Genomic DNA, 20,504 nt, shown 5'->3' with positions numbered 1-20,504 from the left:
TGTTTTATTCATCTAAATGCATAGAGATAATAGCTGTCCTCATATTCCATAACCCATGGAAAATTCCTTTTCTAGCTTTTTATAGTTAACTCTCAGACCGACAGCTCCCTCTGCACCCATTGAAAAATGTATATTATAATTTATATTTATTAGCCATATTCCAGATAGAAGAGCTAGATTATTCATAGGTTTAATCTACTCAAACTACACACAGACCGTCCATATACTGACATGCACAACTTTTTAATAATGCCACCAGCCGTTTTTAATGCCCGCAATCATTACATAATCTTTTCTTACACTTTGTCTGTTGACACCAGTTACAGCCACAGACGAATAGGGTGGCATGTTTAAAGGCTTTGGTCAGAATAGCAAAGTGCTAGCATGCTTTCCTGTTTTGTTTTTGCTCTGAAGCTTTTATATCATGATACCGATCTTTAGCTCTATTTACATTTTTGGGCTGCATGTGAAGATGGTTCTTGTGTAATCCTAACCATACAGACTCTAATGAAGCTCTGCTCTAAACTTGGAGAGACATTAGCACTATTGATTTACATCTTGCCTTTGTGCTGTTTGGTTAGCGTGCAACACATGAATAGAAATTCACCTAAGGAAGTAACACATCCCATCAGAGTGGCTGCTAATCGATAGAGAAATGCTGCCCATCTGTGAACTTCAGAGGTGAGGATTGAACAGTTCGTGTATTGGCCAGTGTGTGTTCTTTGTTCTATGTGCAACCTATTTGCTAAGCCGAATGATTTTCTCCGAGACTTCCGAGACTTCAGAGCAATCAGAGCTTCCACACCGCATTGGAGGCAGTTCCTTATAACTGCACCTTTAGCTGCTTCATGTTTTTTCATTAAGCTTCTACTGAAAATTATGTGACTGCTCTCCAGTTTATAGAGATGTTGAAGAAATTTACAGACAGTGGATGGGAACTGAAGTTTTACCCAGGCACTTCTTTTCCATTTCCTCAGAAATTACCAATGACCGCTGTTTCAAAGAACCGGATTCTGTTCCTGTGGTCTATAAATGACTTCTTTCATTGATGGCGGTGCTGTGTTACCAGCATGGACAGACTGCTCGCTTTGCCTACCAGCCACTGTCTTCTCCTTCTGAACCTCTTTTGTGTTTGACTTATTATGTGACTACATAAATTACCTAATGCACAGACTGGCTATACATTAATTCCTTTTCCCCTGTGTGGCAGTACATTGGTTCATATATTTTGAACATTGTAAGCTGGTGAAAACCATGTCTGACGTTTTGGAGAAAACAAAGTCTGCATGTATGTTTGAACAGCCGTGATTTAATTAGACAATGCATGGCGAGGGGTGTATAGTTGTATGAAATTTTCCATCTGAGGTTATAATATGGAAATTCTGAATAACAAGAAATTAAACATTGTTGTCATACACACAGTTTCTGACTCAGGACTAAAGTACTAAAATCAGATCAAATGACTGTATGAGAAACGGGTCTCTTGTTATGATGAATCAACAGAAAATGATCACCCAACTCTGCAGTTCCCCTCAGCTCTACTGAGAGTTTTAGCATCTTGCAGCTCATTGTTTTGGTTTTCTGACCCATAACTTGAGTCATGTCATAATTTGACTGGGCATTTGCCAAATACCGGTACTGTGATGTGAGCGGGTAGAAATAACAAATGACAAATAATTAATATGTCAATTTGTTTTACTAGAGTACAGTGGCTCCTCTCTACTAGTTTGGAGCATATGGTTTCAGGAAGAGGGTATTCAACTGCAGCCCTTTGGTTGCCCTGCAGTTTCCATGGAGAGAGGTGATCTAGTACGCTACATTAGCTTATCGCACAAGCCAGCTGGGGCAACACTGTCTGCTACACATGCACACGCAGACTCCCACTGCATAGTATCTCTGTTTGACAGACCTACAAAATCCGTGCTTTATTTTTAGTACAATGCCTTATCTGACTTTCCTTGTATTCTTCACACATTGGCACAACTGGGTCTGTGGCTGTGGAGGGCTTCACCGACGCTGACATTTTAAAAAGGTGAGAGGTCAATCGCGAGGGGACGGAGACACTTTGCAGCAGACCATCATTCATTATTCACACGGGCCTGTCAGCGAGAGAACATCACTCAAGAAGATGTAGAGTGGCATGGGCGCTGAACAGTCACCAGCAGAGAAGTTTCCATAGAGAACCCAAGACACTGCTTGTTAAGCTACGGTTGCACGCCAGGCCAATGTTTTCAGCGCTCACTCGGCGGGCTGCGACTGAAAAGGTCAGTTTCCCGCCACCCTTACAGGAATGACAGGCATGACTGAATAAGAGCAATGAAATTCTGTAATCCATTCAATACATTTTCTGATAGCAGATATATTTTCCATGGCGCCTGTAATCCATTTCCGATCTTGTACAAATTCTTCCTTTACATGACAATGCTCTCTGATGTTGCAGTTTTGGCTTCTTACCTGAACTCAAGAGCTACATGTGCTTTACCCTACTTATCATCAACTGGTGACTACGGAACAAAAAAATAGCTAATGCATTTTTAACCAGCTACCTTCGTCACTGAATACTTCATCTGGTATCACTTAGCCGTCAAGCGAAATAGTAAAAGAAGCACAGTGTAATGGAGAAAGTTTAGAGCTTTGTCCTTTTGATTAGCTACAGTACCAGAGCTATGCTATACTTAACATCCACTCCTAGTCTTTGCTCCTTAACCATGATATCCTCTGGTCATTTGAGATGGTTGAAGGAGAAAACTCAGTCATCTTTAGAGGTAGCTGAGTGTGGCAGAAAGGATTGCAATACTATTAATTGTAATGCAAGTTATGCTGAAGCTACAGTGCTACTCTCTTGCAAATAATTTTTTCAAAAAGCTATTTCTGTATGACTGAGCATGGTTTAGGAAGTCAGGGAAAGAAAACATATAGCAACACATAGCCTACTGTAATTACTATCCCACTGGTTTTATGATCTTTGAAAATATGGCTTACTATTTGGGATAGGACTGGTCACATGACACACAAGGGTAGATAAGGTTTAGCACACATATTCAAATCAGCCTGTTTATTCTTTCTGGGTCCATTAGCTTATTGTTGTGTGTGCTGTGCAGAGAGGCGCTAGCTTTGTTAAAAGAAAGTGGTCTGGGACTTAAATGATGGCAGTATCTGAAGTGCACGCACAACAAAACAGACTGTACCAAAAGTTTTACTACAAACAAAAAACGAGCACTTAGAGACAGCATGTAGAGATTCAAACACCAACAAAAACAAAGTTCACAGCGGCTGCCAGACTGTGGAACAGTAATTACCTGAACTTGATACAGAACCCAACACCTGAAAGCTCCATGGATGAATAGTCTATAACAGGGGCCAATTAACACAAGCTCACCTCCCAATTAACACACGATCACCTCCAGTCTCCCACTGTGGGGCATCATGTTTGCCATGTTAGAAGCCTGAATTAAACAAAGAGTCTGGTTGCAGTTGTGGTGAGCATATCATCTTGCATCCTTTTGATGCTGGTGACACATTTAGGCGTGACAGTACAGTAAACAAAGCATACTTTTTTTCACTAAATAGCTTCTAGCAAATAGAGTAAGGATGAAAAGCAAACGCAGGAGCCATGTTTAAATCCTGTCATCTGCAGTTCTCATTTTACAGCTCGCATTCAGAGTGAGATGTGTGCATTCACATATAGAGAAGAAAGCTTTAGATCATGTTGTGTGTGTGTTGTTTCATAGTATACTTCACAAATGATCCCCTGTAGCGTGAGGAGGTTGAGTTCATCAAGCCCCTACACAGAACTTGTGATGCTTGGTTTCTGAGGAAGGCCCCGGTGTGGTTTATAGAGATAATGTAGCTCTTGAGGTTGGGTTGGTTTGAGTGGGAGTGAGGTGAGAGGTTTTTTCAGGTGTCCCCACCTCTAATGATTGTCTCAGATTAAGCCAGCACAGTGAGATAAGATCTTGCTTTGTTGTGATGTTCCCGCCTCTCCGCTCACCTGTGTGGACCCAAAAAGAGCAGCAGTTGCATTGTGTGAACAGAACTAAGGCAGTGCATCTCTCTGCTGATAGAGAAACAGTCATGGGGAGTTCAGTTACTGAATTAATGTGTCCGCCTACTCTCTTTCATTCTTATGGGACAGAATTACTCATTCAAACCAAAGCAATCAATAATGACAGACAGTATGAAAAAAACAGAAGGTGGAGTATGTTTCTTACTATTTAATGACTATTGTATGAAAACCAAGGATCCCAGCATGCATTTACAGAGCAAACTGAGTATAAGCTGTGGTCTTTTCAACAAATACTATCCCCCAAGAGATCCTGGTGGATTTTTTAATGATGTTTGCACAAAGAGATTTAGAAGGACAATGCAGAAAAGGTGTAGTTGTTAATATCATACAGGGTGTTGCTCATCTTAATGAGGCACAGCCTGCGAGGAGTGATGAAGCCACCTTAGTGTGACATCTAGCACAGCAACACCAGATTTTCAACACAGTAGCACGGTAATGGCACTCCTCTCTCAAGGGGCTTCTATATATAAATACACAGTCACACATATATTTACACACACACACACACACACACACACACACACACACACAGACACTACCTTGCACGTTTTCCTTTTAGCTACTTTTCCCACTCATTCACCACTTGATTTGAAAAAAACATGCACACACATATCCTTAAATAGACTCATTGATGTTGTAATTTAGTTGATTGTTTGCTATGGGTTAGAACATTTTCATAGGACTACATCAAACTGTTAGGCAGTCATCTAATTTCCCAGCAGTAAACTGTCAGATTCACAAGTAGTTTTTTTCTAAATCAGCAAAGGTGTTCTTACATAACAGAGGGAGAGAGAACGTGTGAGTGTGGGGGAGAAAGAGACGTTTGTTTAAGATAGACTGGCACTGGCAACTGACTGGTGTGATAGTAGTGTCTGAGGTGACAGAGTGGTCATAGGGTTGTAGTTTTACAGTGCACTCAGTGCTTCTCGGTGTAGCTTAAAGTGCTGTCAAATAATTCAAATATTTACTTGATGAGCACAGAAAGGCAATGAAATCTATCTCTTTTGTTTTTTGTTTTCTTTAAAATTTTCAGAACTTTTTCCGAAACATGTTGATTCACTTTTTTGTTTAATCGGTACAAAAACAGAAGTGGAAAACAACAATTCACTGTGTTACGGGGAGTAACATGATGGACTATTTCTTGGATGGGCGCAGCAACTTCCTTGACTCTCCACTGGTTCACTGGCAACTTTACAATGACAACAATACTCCAGGAAGTCACTGCACCCGGCCAACAAATAGTCTGGGACGTAACCCATTGTAAAACTGCAACTAGAGATGCTCACAAGTCTTTGAGCAAGAATCCAAGTCAAGTCTCAAGTCTCTCGTGGTTATAATGAATGTTGTATAACCTGCTGCGTTCAATCCAGGCTGCTTAAAACACTGCATAGCTATGAGGGATTCTGTAACTGTAATCTGTTTTTCACTTACAGAGCACAACCATGTAATGTGCAATACAATTAATGACAGCTTATTAACTACTGTAAGTCAACACACTCCAGAGACTCTCAAACCCAGTGTAACTTTAACTAAATAAAACTGTTACGTTACATGATCAGCAATAAACCTGTAACCTGTTTAACACTTATAGAGCACCACCATGTAGCCTAATGCGTCTACAACTAATCACAGCTTATAAACTACTGTAAGTCAACACATCCCCCAGACTGTCAAACCAGTGTAACATTATAAGTAAATAAAACTGTAACGTTACATGAACAAAAATACTTGTGACCTGTTTTCAGTCAACGTTAATAATTAACGTGATGGCAGCCAGCGGGACGTAAATGATTACATTAATCAACCACCACAAGTTTGGCAAGCAAAAAAACACTCATTCATCTTTTGAAAAAGAACGACAGTCGGAAGCAAGAAGCAAGATAACGATAGATGGCCAATGCTGAGCTAAACATGTTTACTCACCACAGGTAACCTATTTTGCATTCAGCGCTTCTTTGTTTGGGCCTTGTTGTGTGACGTTTTAAAGCCAAAGTTTTTGATGAATGGCGCAGCAGCTGCCGAACTTTGTTGTCCTCTCTGATGTGTGGCCGCGCACAGCTGATACTACGTGTTACCTAGGCAGGTTATAGGTAACTGAGGGAGGGGAATAACAACAAGCTCTTCAGATGTTTCCTAAAAATAAACAATGTTCACGAGTCCCACACCTCGAGTCCGAGTCAAGTCTGAAGTCTTTTAAGGACGAATCTCAAGTCGAGTCACTGTGTGCGCGACTTAAATCGGACTCGAGTCTGAGTCTCAAACTCAAGTCCCAATCTCTGGGATTACACAAATGTATTCATCACAGCGCTTTAGAGGTGTTGGAAGGTGGATTTTGTTACCCATTGCAGAGCCAGGCTTGTTATTTCCCGTTTCTAATCTTTATGCTAAACTAAGCTAAATTGTTGCTGGCTCCAGCTTCATATTGAATGGACAAGTTGTGAGTGATTTGACCTTCTCATTTAATTACAAGAAAGCTAACAACCACATTTTCAACTATTTCTTTAAATAAGGAATAGCCAATGGTGTGCACTTTAACCAAAGTACATGGGCTTGTTTGTCCATGTTTCCCAATGGCTGCTGTAATTGGTACCTAATGGGTGTTTCATTTGCACTTGATGGCTCAGAACAAATAGACTAATGAACTTTCTCAGAAACCCAGAAATGATTTCTCACAGAAACCCCACTGAAGTACCACAGAGTAGACAATAAGAAGAGGTACAGTACTAAATACTGTCTGTGTTTGTGTGTATTTACCATGCTTGTCTCAGTGAGTGCTAGTGAGAAAGAGAGACATGGAGTGGGAAAGAAAAGCTTTTCTGGGTCAACATAGTGAAGAATTGCATTATCTCTTTCAAAATGTGTCTGTTGTAGAGGTGTTAGTGGAGCAGGTCTGGGTTCGTCTGCCAGTCAACTGTGTATTTTATCTGTCACAAAGTTTACTGTATGTTGTTCTACAGGCATGCAACAGATGCACAGCCAGGCCTGTCAGTTACTCATACAGTGATGTAGAGACATTTAAGTGGGAAGAGCAAAAGTCAATTTAAAATATGTAGAATTCAGTGTGAACATATGGTGATGTGAGAAAGGATCCAAGGCCATATCCTTGCGGTAGCTGTATGCTAATAGTGATGGTAATTGAGACTACTGTGGTGTGCTGACTGTGGAGAAACTAATGTTTATTTGTTGTAATTACATTTAGGAGTAGTGCTTTGGGTAGCAGTATTTTAGATGAGCTATCTGAGATAACTCTGTTTGTCAGGATGACACTACAGAGGAAGTCAGTTAGGAGCATCTGAAATAAAACACCTCCTAAGGTAGCTCACCTGAGACCATGTGGCCAGTCAGCACATCGAATGACTAACATATGCAGGTATTTCTCATTAAAAGGATCCCAGAAAAGTCCTTGACATGTATCTAAATTTATAGTCTGTCCTTAGCATGCCGCACTGCGTTACACTAAGAACCAGTGTAGCTGATAGTCTGGCAGTGCAGAGTGGGTGGATTGTGTGAGTTTCAATCACTATCCCACTAATCTCTAGGCAGCAGTCCCAGGAGTTCCTGTTCTTCCCAGTCTACTGCCAGAGCCTCAGCCTACTCACTGCTCTCATTTCTCTCGTTCCTTCCTCCACCTACCAGACGACAGCCACGAGCACATCACCTTACCTCTGTCTGGTGTGAGATATAGGCCACAGAGATGTAAAAGCATGTTGGACTTAAGTGGGAAGATAGGAGGAGAGGATGTGGGTCACAAGCCGATGGTTAGGAAATTATGGATGACCTGATGTGCAAAATGCTTTCTCTCCTGTCCACTTTCAGTTCGTTTATATGGTAATGAACACTACTGGAAAGGGGCACAGTCATGTGATATGCATTTAAAACTGCCATCTAAAGCTCATAATTGTTGAAAATTTGTCGTCTGGTTTGCCTCATCCTGTGTAACATTCATCTCTCAAACTACCAGGCAGCTCCATCTCCCATGAGAGCAGAAGCTGAGAGTTGATCAGTCCTGTGTAAACTGAGCAGCGTGGTGTAAATTGAAAGGGTTAGTGATCTCTGGGAAACTTGACTCGCTTGTCGTTACATTAACACAGTTGTGGTTCTAGATGCAGCTCTCGGTGGACAGAAATACAGGCTCAACTGGGACGGTTTGGGAAGTCTCACTGTGTGAGTGTCCGACGGCAGAAGCTGAGGAGAGTGAGACAAAGAACTGTTCAATTCACTGGCTATCGCACAGATTAATTAAATGATTTATTGACCAAACGCTAAGCCCTGTCCTCCTACTTACTGTTGCACCTGACAAGCTTTGCTTTCTCACACTATTTACACACTTTATAATGATAACAATATCAACTTTACAGCTTGAGATTAGACAGTGGTAGACAAAATAAGTGTTATCATTTCTAGCCGGAGGCCATTTCATCAGATGTGGCTAGCAAGCTAATTTAGCTAACGTTAAGTCATTAAATTGATTGAAAACGCCGTCTCCAGCTGACTTTTAATGTTTCCAGCTCGTTTTAAGATGAGACATGTGTGAAATGGTTCTCATGGAATTGATGGTGGTTGTTTTTAACGACACCTGTAACCCCACAAAATAATGTAGTTAGTTAATAATGTGCCTTGGAAGTAACGCTCATTTTACTAAAGTAGTGGGCTAAGCTAGTTAGCCAGACATATTCCAATGATTGCAGCTTACCTCACGGCAGATAAACACACTCTTTAATTCATTCCTTACAATTTTGCTCTCGTGTTTTTGGTTTTGAAAAGGCTGAAAAAAGACACCAGACTCTTCATATGCAGAGTATACAGCCCCATGCACACAGCTTAAGCGTAATGTTAGAGATATCGAAAGCCTGACAGGCTTGTTGTGTGGCTGCTGCTTACCTACTACCATAAAAATAACTCAAATAAGATGTTATGAAAATAGGACTTGTAATTAACATTGACAGATATCATCCTCCTCTGTCTTTGCCATCTAGGACAAAGTGGTGATGAAGTGGACAGCATGTCCACGTCATTTTTGTCTCATTATGCCTTTATGTAATACAGTTCCTCTTATGGTCAGCCCAGTGGGTTTCTAGCAAGACAGAGCTTTGAGAAAATGAGACGAGAAGGCTGGTTCATTAGAGATTCTTCATTAACCCTCTGCCCAGATCAAAATCAGTATTAAACGGAAATCCCAGGGACTATCCCATGGAAACCTTGGCTCTGGGGATAATGCCAACAACAGCATTGCCAAATCTCCAAGGATTTGCTTTCTAATCTTAGTGTGATCTCACACTCTGAGTCTAATGCCAAAAAGTGATTAAAGAAATGCTTGCAATTCTTGTGAAAAACTAGGATTCTCAAAGAGGCAGAGAATTGGTAAATTGGTACATCGCATTGCTAACAGATTTTTAAAAAAACAACAAAAGAAAAACTTTTTGTCTTGTGCATCAGTGTATTAGCAAGTATACAACAGTTTGCAAATGGAGTGAAAAAAAAAATGTTTTTATTTGATGGGGATCAAGAGATGACAAGGATTCAATCAAGAATATCCACTGGTCAAAGATGTATTAATCAAGGCATACAGCTCAAATAAGACAGCCCAACCTTAGAATAAAGATAAATTAATTAGGCTATTTAAACCCCAACACAGGCACTAATTGTTTAGGTTTGATAACTAAGAGATATCGAAGCACATGATTTGGTAAGATGAGACAGCTGAGGTATTGATTGTGCTGAGAAGGACAACTGAAAGAGAATGATATAGTGTGTTCAGTATTTACATTAGACATGGTAATATTGGTTTGGGAGTGGCCTTGGGAAGAATGGAAAATAAATATTACATGAATGATTTAAAAATAACAGAAAACAAGAAGTAATTACACTGTGACGGTTTGGAAGTTACCATAGGAATAGAGGTTGATGAATGAACTGATTTGGAAATAACAACAGGAAGAGAGGGGGAAGATGGCTGGTTGAAAGGCCATAGAGAACGATATACTGCAGGCATGTGTTTGGAGTGTCCCTGTGATGTGGCTAAATGTCAGCTACAGCTTCTTTTATAGGTTTAGGCTGATACACAAAGGTCTTGGTTGGCAGGCACTGTCCAAAATGTGAATGTAGCACTTCATTGATCCCTGCTGATTTGTCTTTTCACCTGCACCTCTTCAGTGATATTGAAGAGGTAGGTCACAGTAACAGAACAGCAGACACTTCAGCAGGGTGGATTCTTGTCAAATAGGTTGAGATGGTCTCCATAACTGCCAGAGCAGCCTCTTCTTAGACCTTTAACCAACACAGTTAGTTGGTGGGCATGTCACCAGCTGCACTAGCAGCAGAAGAGGCAGATTAGAAGTGGGAAGGACAGCTGCAAATTAAAACGGCTCTGAGATTGATTGATTGATTTCTTTCATAAAGTAAAGCACTCTGACTGCTCATTGGACAGGCAATAAATTGGTGTTTACTAAATATAAAAGAAGGTTTGATCCTTAATGGGGACTACGTGTGGCAAGAAGTGAGGTCAGAACAGGTAAATTGAGAATCATCTGAAATGGTGGTAATGCAGGTAAAACAGATCATTTGCGGGGGGGAAATGTTGTCGTAAAGAGAGCATAGTGAGGATCAGGAGAAGCAGAGGGAGAAGTGTGTTTTAATCTGGGGTCAGAATCACCATGTATGGCAGGGATTGCCTGGCCAGCATGTTTGAATGTCAGCCAGTTTACAGCAGGCTGGATGGATATAGGTAGTGTGTGGAGCATCAAGCACCGGCCCGACATGTGTTTAGCCTTTTTTTTTTCAGGGAGTGTAGCTCTCCACTTGAACTTCCTGTCTGGGAAACTAAAGAGAGCACAGGATTATGTTTTTTGATTGTTTTTTTTATCATGATTTAGTCTGGCACAGTCGGATTGCACCTACTCAAATCTGGCCGAGTCTTTCTCTCTGCCTAATGTCTCTACTCCAGGATCCGGAAGATGGCGGCAGCATTAAACATATTCCTCTATAATTTAGGGTTTTGTTCCACTTGCAAATCATCATCACCATCACTTTATACAACTGGGATGCTCGACCTCACTGTGTTACAGTCGAAACTGGCTATGTGCCAGCCACTAATGATACGTTGACATTTCTCATTCCAAAAGTATTATGATGGCAAGATTTAGTCTGGACACAATGAGCAGATAGTTACACAACTACAGATACTAACCCATCTTTGATATATTAAAATTGGCTGTATGATGTTGGCAGCCAAACACCTCACTAAGACAGAGGTGATTGGATCATTATTGTGTCATCTTTGAAAGACATTCTGAATTTTGTTTGTGCTTTAAGGAATGTACACACAGTGTAAAGCAATGCCAACACTGTATTTGAAGTGTGCACCGTGAATCCTTTTAACACTATTAACAATTATTCAGGACCATACAAATACACATGGCGTACTTGACCTTAGCAATAGTAGTAATTGTAGCTTACACTGAAGAATTGTTGTGGGATTGTTCTCCAAGAAAAACATAATTCCCCTCAGAGCACACATGTCTATGAATACACATTTTTCTGTGTGTTTGTGTGTGTGGTTTAGGGCTGCAACCAACAATTATTTTCATCATTGATTAATCTGCCAATTGTTTTTAGTAAATCCTAATTTTTCAGAAGATGGAAGCTTTTGCTTAAAAATTGACTCAAATGATTGATTGATTCTTTTTTTAATCATCTCAGCTTTAGTGTGAATAGTTTTCTTGAGAGCTTGGGAGCTTCAACTTTTTCCATACCAACTTCTAAGCACTAATTTGTCAGAAATCAAATCCAAAATCTTTTTTTTTTGATCAGTGTTAATGTAGGAGAGATTGAATCTGAATGCCAGAAAAGAATCAGGAAACAGCCTGTCAAATAATTTTGAATGTCATTTAGAATTAACTGAAGCTCCTGGTGCATTGATATAGATCAGAGAGCTATACTGGCTTACTGATGCCTGAAAAAGAGTTTACTGAATTCTCAGTGATAGCAGAAATCCTCAATGTCAATCCGTGATCTGAACTGATGGGAATGAACTGTATTTTTTCCACTGTGTGGTTCAGTATGATCACATGTCCCCTGGCCTCTGTTTTCTGTGTCCTGTTTTCGTGAATGCTTTGCTGCATCTGTTATGCAAATGCTAAAAAGCCTCACATCACCATGGAAACTAACAGCTCAGCTGTACGCCAAGGTACTGCAGTCCCCCCACGAAGGGATCTGCGCTCACTCTTTGCATGTAAGTGTTAATGTATGTGTGTGACAGCAAGAGAAGAGAAAGAAAATATGGTGAAACGGGCAGAAAGGGTGAGCCTGGGTCTTCTTTCCTGCTCTATCATAACAACAAGACAAGTAATCCCTCTGCATTCAGAAGTGATAGAGCGAACCCTGTTTGTGGTCATCAGTGTGCAAATCCTGGTTCAGTCATTCACACAGCTCACATGCAGCTGCCTGCCACTGTTTGCATTTATTGTGACAGACAGCCTGGCACACTTTTCTGTCTTATTACGATCAGTTACAGTCCACCGTTATTACAGCATGACTGCAAGGCCCCATGGCCCTGAGACTCTCCCATTCTCCCATTTCACTGTAAATACAAACACACAATGTGATGTATAGTATACTACTGTAAGTATAGCATTTTTAGTTTATAGTTTTATAGTTTCCATTCTGCCCCTTGTTCCTTTTTAGCTTACACTGAAAGGCTCCATCTCAAAGTCACTTGTAATGAATGCTTTATTTTTGAATCTCGGGCCTCTGAGCTCAGAATGAATGTTCATCCTTTAAAGGTTACATCCCTCTAAACTGTTGTTGTTGTAAATGTCAGAGTCAGTCTCTTTCTTTCTTGCTTGGTAGAGTGGGAGGACAGAAAACTAATTGTGTTTTCTTGCTCTATGATTGTTATTAAACAACTTCATTTTAACATTTCATTGAGGTATTTAAGAAAATAGGGCACTTCTAAAGTTTCTTTTCTGCCTGTTGCCTTAGGGCCCTTCAGCGCCTGTACGTGTCAGTTGCATACATTATACACCTCATACTGCACTTCAAACATCTTTCTTTCTTGGTCTCCTTCTACATCATAATTTCATCACATTTATCACTTTTGGACAATTTAATTGTACACAAAGACAAAAAAAGCAACAGATCTTGAAGGACTGAATCTAAAGTCTGCCTTGCTGTTACACCAAGTTTAAATGTTTAGTACTGTTTAAGCTGGATGCTTAACTCTCCACAGGAGACGCTGAGGCACAAGTGCTTTTAAAACAAGACTGTAGGCCATTTCTGTCTCTGTGCATTCTTGTTCATCACATATTTTATATACGAGACTGACAGCGTGGAATGGAGCACAGTGCATGTGCCATCTGCCATTAAAACCATTTGCTATCATCCATAGCTTAGACTGAAATATCTTCCTACATGATTGACGACACATGCACTAAGCGAGACATAAAGTAACAGTGAGGGAAAAGGAAATGGTACAGTAGGAGGTTCAGCCAGCTACCCGGTGGCACAGCACTTTCTATAATTGTAACCTGGTGATATTGTTGTCATGGCTACACTGAGTGGTGGGCCTGCCACACTGGGACCAGTTAAGATAAATTTAGTTTTGATGCATTTGCAGTTTCACAGGTACATACAAAAAGGTGAGAAGTGACGGATAAGACAAACAATATATTGCGAGTTCATTTAGTGGTAGTTTTGTTACAGTTGGACAGAGACAGGCTAGCTGTTTCCCGATGTTTCCTGTCTTTATGCTAAACTAAGCTGTATCCTGGCTGCAGCTTCATATTTACCACTCAGATATCAGAATGGTATCATCTAACTCTCTTTCAATTCATTTGTTAGTGTCAAGTTTGGTACAGGGAATAAAATACACATAGAGGTTTCAACTAAGCCTTCATCGTGGCAATGTCCGAACCATTTGAATGATTTAAGTGTGCTAGCTCTTTATTTGTCCATTTGGGTTGGCAGAAAGTACAAAAAAACAAAAACATTGTGCTCAACCAATTGCAAAAAGAGAGGGTCGGGTGTGTCATCTCCTTACTGTAATTTCATATTTAATGGATATACATGAGAGTGGTATTGATCTTCTCATCTAACTCTTGGAAAGAAAGCAAAAAAGTATAACTATTCTTCTAAAATGCTGTAGAGTACCTGTTTTATGTGATTACACCTGAGCATCCGACTTATCTGTATTGAATGTCATCAGGTGTCTGGCACTGAAACTGTAGTGTTGAACTGATATGACATAGGATTATGGGCAGCAACCAGGCCTCTCTTGTTTCAGGTGTTCACAGTAAGCAGTCCAGGTAACTCCACTCAGTGCTGACACCCAATCGTGTCACATGAGCCCAGTGACATCTGCTCTTTATGGTAAACACCGAACAGGGCTGCTGCGCCACAGAGGCGGGTCACCGGAGACGGGGAAATTAGTGAACATTACTTAGCTGTCAGCAGACACCAGATCAGTAAAGGCATCTTACCGGGCCTCTGTGTCCGCTGCTTGCCCTGGGCTCATATCAAGCTTCAGGTCCAAGATCCTACCATGTGATGAGGCTTTGCACTTTGTTGCCATGGAGATGTTGGGCGAGTAAATATAAGAGCTTAATGGCAGGAGAGATATTCCCCCTCATCAGAATAGTGTAATGGTATCTAGTCTAATGTTACTGGACTTACAATGCTTTCACTGGAAGTGACTGACTCATTTCATCATTCATTCATCACCCTTCATCATTTTCTCTGACAGAGGTCATGAACTTCCTGGTTTGATCTAAGCTCCTGACCTGTTTGCATTCTGGTCAAAATCTGCATTAAAACTGGTAGTGTCTTGTGGTTGCTGATTCTCTTTATGCCGCGTCTCTGTCCCCTGATGTTGATCACTTGCTCTGATCGCAATTAAACCCGACTTGACTTGATGGACATGTTGATTACATCACCAAAACCTGGTAGCTTTCTTTACTGGTTCTTATCCTCTTGTGTAACACGCCACCACACCCATAATAAAAGATGACAAAAGAAACAATGATTTTGTTATGCACTATGCTGCCAAATGGTCCATTTTCACAGAGTTGGTGGTGATTCAGCATGATATGTTCTTTTCCTCATTTGCCTGCCAACACTGCTGCCAGTTTTAGAGTGAGCAAAGACCATAGCAACAAGAGACAGCTGGAGCTCCAGCCTGCAAAAAACACGTATCAAGAACAAAGCCAGATTTTGAGTACTTGTCATTTTCAGCTGGGTGTGATGTGTCTTTGCTGAGTGGAGATGTGATTGTGCTGTGAGCCATGAGTCTTGCCAGTGTGCTACATTTCAGGCCCACACAAAACACCCTCTGTATATCAGGATTGTACATCTCAGGATCAAAGATACCATACTTATGACATTAGTAAGGCTCAGCCATGCACGCTGTGAGTTTTTTTTTTTTCTGCTGCGTGGTGGAGAACCTCCCCATCCCACTGAGGGGTCCCACAGCAGGTTTATACAGACAGACAGGCACATGCTGTGTGCCTGTCTGTCTGACTCAGTAGAGAGTGCAGAGGGAGACGGCACACAGTTCATTATAAGTTCAGCTCATGTTTTATAAATATACTTCAGTATAAAAATAAGTGGTTAACACAAGTATATGTCACCCGTTGTCACTTGTTGTTCACATTCACCTCCCCCTTATGAAACTGACATATTTTGTACAATAAAATGTAATTTATTAAGTATATATTTAAATGTACACTATAAAATGATTCATATACATTCAAACAATACTACCAAAAGTCCACAAAAAAACACCGTACAGAAAATGGAACACAATTTTCACTTCTCCTAGATCACACACATTTTGCCATATGTACCACCAGATTAAACAAGTACAGAATGAATTGAGATATGTACTGTATGTATGATATAGAGAAAATAAATAGTTGTAGATTTTATAATATACAGTAAAGTGGTTTTAATTGGATAATACTTATTACGTATTAATGCGTATTTATTGACAAATCTGCATATATGTAATGCTGCAGAAAATCTAACACTCATAGTGCAGATAATATATTTTCAACACAGAAAATAAGGTGACAGCACCAGGATGTAGAGCGGTTTCTCGGGATCAGGGAACAAATAGTTTGAAATCAATAGCCTTACATCATGAGGTTGAAGCGGATCTATAAGTCCCCTTTGCTCTGCCAGTAGAGAAGCTCCTGTCTGGTATTTTATCACCTAATAATCTTGGATCAGTTTTTCATTTCATGCTTAAACTGATTTATATGCCTTACAAAACTACCCAAGTGGAGTAAGGGAGAGGTCTGCAGCAGCCCCATATATGCACGCCCATGGATAATTGTTTTGCTATTGAATTCTCTAAACTATTTTATAATAACCTTACATTTAGAGGAGGAAACATGTGCTTTTGATTTTGGCACGTATTCTTTAACGTACACCTGATAACACAGGTGTTCCAGATGTTTCAGAGTCAAGGTTTTCTGTGCCAGGCTAAAGGCAGATGTTTTATCAGGGGGGTTGACACTCAGGGCAACAGCACTGGTTTTTACATCAGCTACAGGGGAGCAATCTCTCATCTCACTTTCTCACTGTGTCACTCTCTTATTTTGTCTTCAGTTTTCACAGTGTCACCACTGTTCCTTTTCTCATCCTCTCACCTTTTCTCTGTCATTCGCGCCAAAAGAAACCTGCATCCGTTTCCTCAGATGGTTGACCTCGGCTGGTGGAGGCCCGCCAGCACCCAATGATGAGCTTGAGTACAGTGAAAAGTCATGTGAAACTGGTTGCCTTTAAGACTTTAAAATGTGCACGTGCCACATTTATGTTGTTAATTTCAGAAACATTAGTTTTGATTATTCCCTAATTCTTAAAACAATGATTAAATTCATGCATTGCAAAAAGATATATCACTTCACACACAATAGCGTGTATCTGAGTTCCTCATCATTTTAGCGCTACCTTCACACTTCCCAAAGGACACATCCTGCGTGTAGCCGCAAGCGCAGTAATCCATCACCCTGTCTCCTCCTCAGCACACGGCACAGCATAGGCACAGGCTTCCTGCTATAGGCTTAAACATGGGAGGAGATGGTTGCCAGGCAAGGTGAAAGCAGGCAGATGAGGCGGAGGGCACATCTGTGCGGGACACAGGAGTTCTTGTCAGTTTGGGAGATGCTTAAAATCATTGCCTGTCTGATTTAGAAACAGATGGGAGAGTTAGACGGGGGCACTTGTGTTACCAAAAACTGTTGCTTTTTAAACGGATTGTGATGTTAAGAAATAAGAAATAAAATAAAAAAAGTGTTGTGGTTTACATTACTTCTATTCTTGTTGTATTAGAAAAACATTAGAAAAATACTATATAATTCAATGCTTTACAAAACTAAAACTGAATTTAACTAAACAAACACCTGTTACCCAACCCAAACTGGCAAAATGACAATGACCGTGGATGACAGGTCTGTGATGTCTGTCTGGTGCCTCCTCAGAGTTTATGTCCCCTTGCTCGTCTGCTATAAAACCCTACAGGAAACGTATTTACCCCTGCCATTCTCTGGACACAAATTTGTTCTGTTTCTTATGCCATCATTTTCGACTAGTAATGTCTTCATTTCTAGTATTAACAGTAAAGGCTGTTATTTTTTGTTTTATGAGGATAAAATTCCTCAACCAAAGCCTGATATAGCTCATGTTTTCTTGCCATAGACATCCATTGTTGTCCCAAAAATATTAAACACATTAATGCACCACATTGTTGCACTGGTTTACATGTTCTTATAATTAACATGAAAACAGTCCAACCATCCATACATACACCATTCTGCTGTGGTAAATATTCAATAGCGTCCAAAATCTGCAGCTGAAAATAGTCCCCAACAAATACTATATTTGTATCAGTTGGAACAAATGGAGTAATGGACAGGTTTGGGAAGTTGGAAAGTATTGAGAGACGGACTATTACATCGCTGATTGTGGTCTTTTTATGAGTTTTATCCTTTAGCAACCATAAAACTATGTATGAGGAAACAAAGGTGGGGAGGTGTATGTTGAGGGGTTAATTGTCATTCTTTTATATGTATAAGAGTAGTTTTACTGCACCCCGGTTCCATGTGGAACTTTCCAAGAAGGTGATTGTAACCCTGGAAAGGAAGTGTTTATAGCTACAATGGGCTTCTATCCTTTAAAAAAAATAAAGTGAGTGAGTCACTAAGTGACACAATCCCATTGATTCAGCTCATGTGATGAAAAGGTCAAATCCAGTTACGATGAGGACAGACCAGAAGTGACTCAGCATTTCACATAGCATGATGGAAGGGAAAGTCCTAAACACCAGACGAAAAGATTTCTTCTTGCAGCTACAATGCCACTTTGTTCATCGTGTCATCTGTACTCACACCTAAATGTCAGTTATGTGTCTTGTATTTCTGTTTTCATTCATTCCTCACACGCCTCCAGTCTTTATTTGACTCTCCTCTTTTGTCCTGGCTGCTGTCTCCCTTTTGTCTTAACTCTTCTGCCAAAATGTATCAGCTTACTGGGGATTTATTTTGAGTTTCCTAAATAATGTAAAGATAAGCCAATGAGTGAGCTAAGTTAGACAGGTTCTGACAAATGCTGCTGGAGCTGTAGGAGCAGGTCTGTTGTTAGGTTGATAGTGTTTTGGGTGAGGTCTTAGACAAAACTTTGTATTTAACCATATTATTTCGTAATGTTGGACGGCCCATTATTCCACCACTAACCATTGCCCACACTGAAATATCTCAAAACCTACTGGATGGACTGGCGTGAAATGTTGGTATCGTCCCCAAAGGATGAATCCCTTGGTGATACAATGACTCTAACACAACCATGAGGTTGACAATTGTGACTTTGGATGGATTCTAGTGAAATTTGGTAAAATCTCATGATGAATTCTTTTCATCTATCTTAGGGTCAACATTTTATTTTTTCAAATACTTTGGTTTATGAATAAATACCTGCAAAACTAATGACATAACCATTAGCCTAAGTTGTACTGTATTTAGTGTTAATTAGCATAAATGTCACCTTCTAACACGCTAAACAAAGATGGTGAAACCTGCTAAACATCATGTTAGTATTGTCAGTGCAAGCATGTTAGCATGCTGCCGTTAGCATTTAGCTCAAAGCACAGCTGTACCTCACAGAGCCACTAGCATGGCTGTAGACTCTAAAGCCGCTTTCAGACTGCAGGACAAAGTGACCCAAATCAGATGAATTTGTTTACTCATAAGTGACTCACATCACAGTGTGAACAGCAAATGACTGAATCTGATCTTTTTAAGTTCTGATTTGGGCCACTTCCCAAAGGGTCGGAGTTTTTGAAATGCAACATCAGTCTGGACCATCAGATTAGGACTCATGTGACTCTGACGTCATTCTGGAGCGACAGTCGTCACAATTCTGCGCTAACAGGAAACACGGGGGAAAGCATTTCTCCTCGTCCTCAACTGCTCATAAACTTAACTGAAATCAACCGTAGACGGTAAACTGTGTGGCCTTCATGTTTACCCTGGAACAACAGCATGTTACATGTGACAACATATTATTCTTTTGTGCATGCGGGTCACTTTCAGGCTGTGCCAGTTCACACTGGAGTCTGATATGGGGCAAATTTTAAAAATTGCAATCTATCAAAAAAATCTGATCAGGGCAATATATCAGTATTGAGCATTAAGGCGCAGCGTGAACGTGGTTCATGTTTGCAACATACACAGCAAACAGATTGACAGCTGAGGAGTGGAACTTGATCCAAGGATTTTTCTAAATGTTTATATTCATATTGTGAATGTTTTCCATCGTGAAAATGTAGGATGTATAACTGATAATGATGAAGACAACTACAAACCTATTATAGCCAGCTTTTAAGCCAACTGTGGCAAAGTATTTTATAATCCAAAGATAGATACATGAAGTATAATTTTAAAGTATAATTCGTCTTTTTACATTTAGTGTTGCAGGTGCAGTTGTTAGCACTGTCGCTTCATAGCAAGAAGGTCCAGGGTTTTAACCTTGGTCGTCCCAGGCCTTTGTGTGTGGAGTTTGCATGTTCTCCCATGCAGGCTAGTTTAAATGGTGACTCCAAATTGCCCTTAGATGTGAGTGTGAATGGTTGTTTTTATATGTGTGACTCTGCAATGGACTGGTGACCTGTCCAGGTTGTACCTCACCTCTCACCCTATGCCAGCTGGGATTGGCTCCAGCCCATCCAGATAGCACAAAATAAGATACGTTGTCCATCATGTGTCTGTGAGAGATGAGCAGGACATGAAACATAGCTGGGAAAACCTCTCATAAAACATGAAATGGTTTGTTTTTCACTTCTGGGAAACAAGTGCAACCTGGCTACACACCAGGCAACTGCTGAACTCCTAATCCTGTTGGGACGCTGCCTCTCTGAGGACCCCCCCCCCCCCCCCCCCCCCCTTTTTCA

The 20,504-nt window shown here is 40.5% G+C and overlaps 1 protein-coding gene and 1 long non-coding RNA gene across 2 annotated transcripts in view; one reads left to right on the top strand and one right to left on the bottom strand.

The window, feature by feature from the left end:
- Positions 1-20,504, top strand: part of LOC123987328 (potassium voltage-gated channel subfamily B member 1-like) — a 32,877-nt gene that overhangs the window by 7,018 nt on the left and 5,355 nt on the right. The window lies entirely within an intron of this gene.
- Positions 15,838-20,504, bottom strand: part of LOC123987331 — a 21,758-nt gene continuing 17,091 nt past the window's right edge. Inside the window, exons 4-5 of the long non-coding RNA XR_006829093.1 lie at positions 17,012-17,188; positions 15,838-16,804 (exon numbers count right to left, since the gene is read on the bottom strand). This is a non-coding gene — a long non-coding RNA (uncharacterized LOC123987331). The remainder of the gene's footprint in view (positions 16,805-17,011; positions 17,189-20,504) is intronic.

Source organism: Micropterus dolomieu, linkage group LG18 (genome assembly GCF_021292245.1).
Source record: "Micropterus dolomieu isolate WLL.071019.BEF.003 ecotype Adirondacks linkage group LG18, ASM2129224v1, whole genome shotgun sequence".
Classification (NCBI taxonomy): domain Eukaryota; kingdom Metazoa; phylum Chordata; class Actinopteri; order Centrarchiformes; family Centrarchidae; genus Micropterus; species Micropterus dolomieu.
The sequence above is the reverse complement of the archived record's forward strand: the minus strand, read 5'-3'. Positions and strand labels throughout refer to the sequence as shown.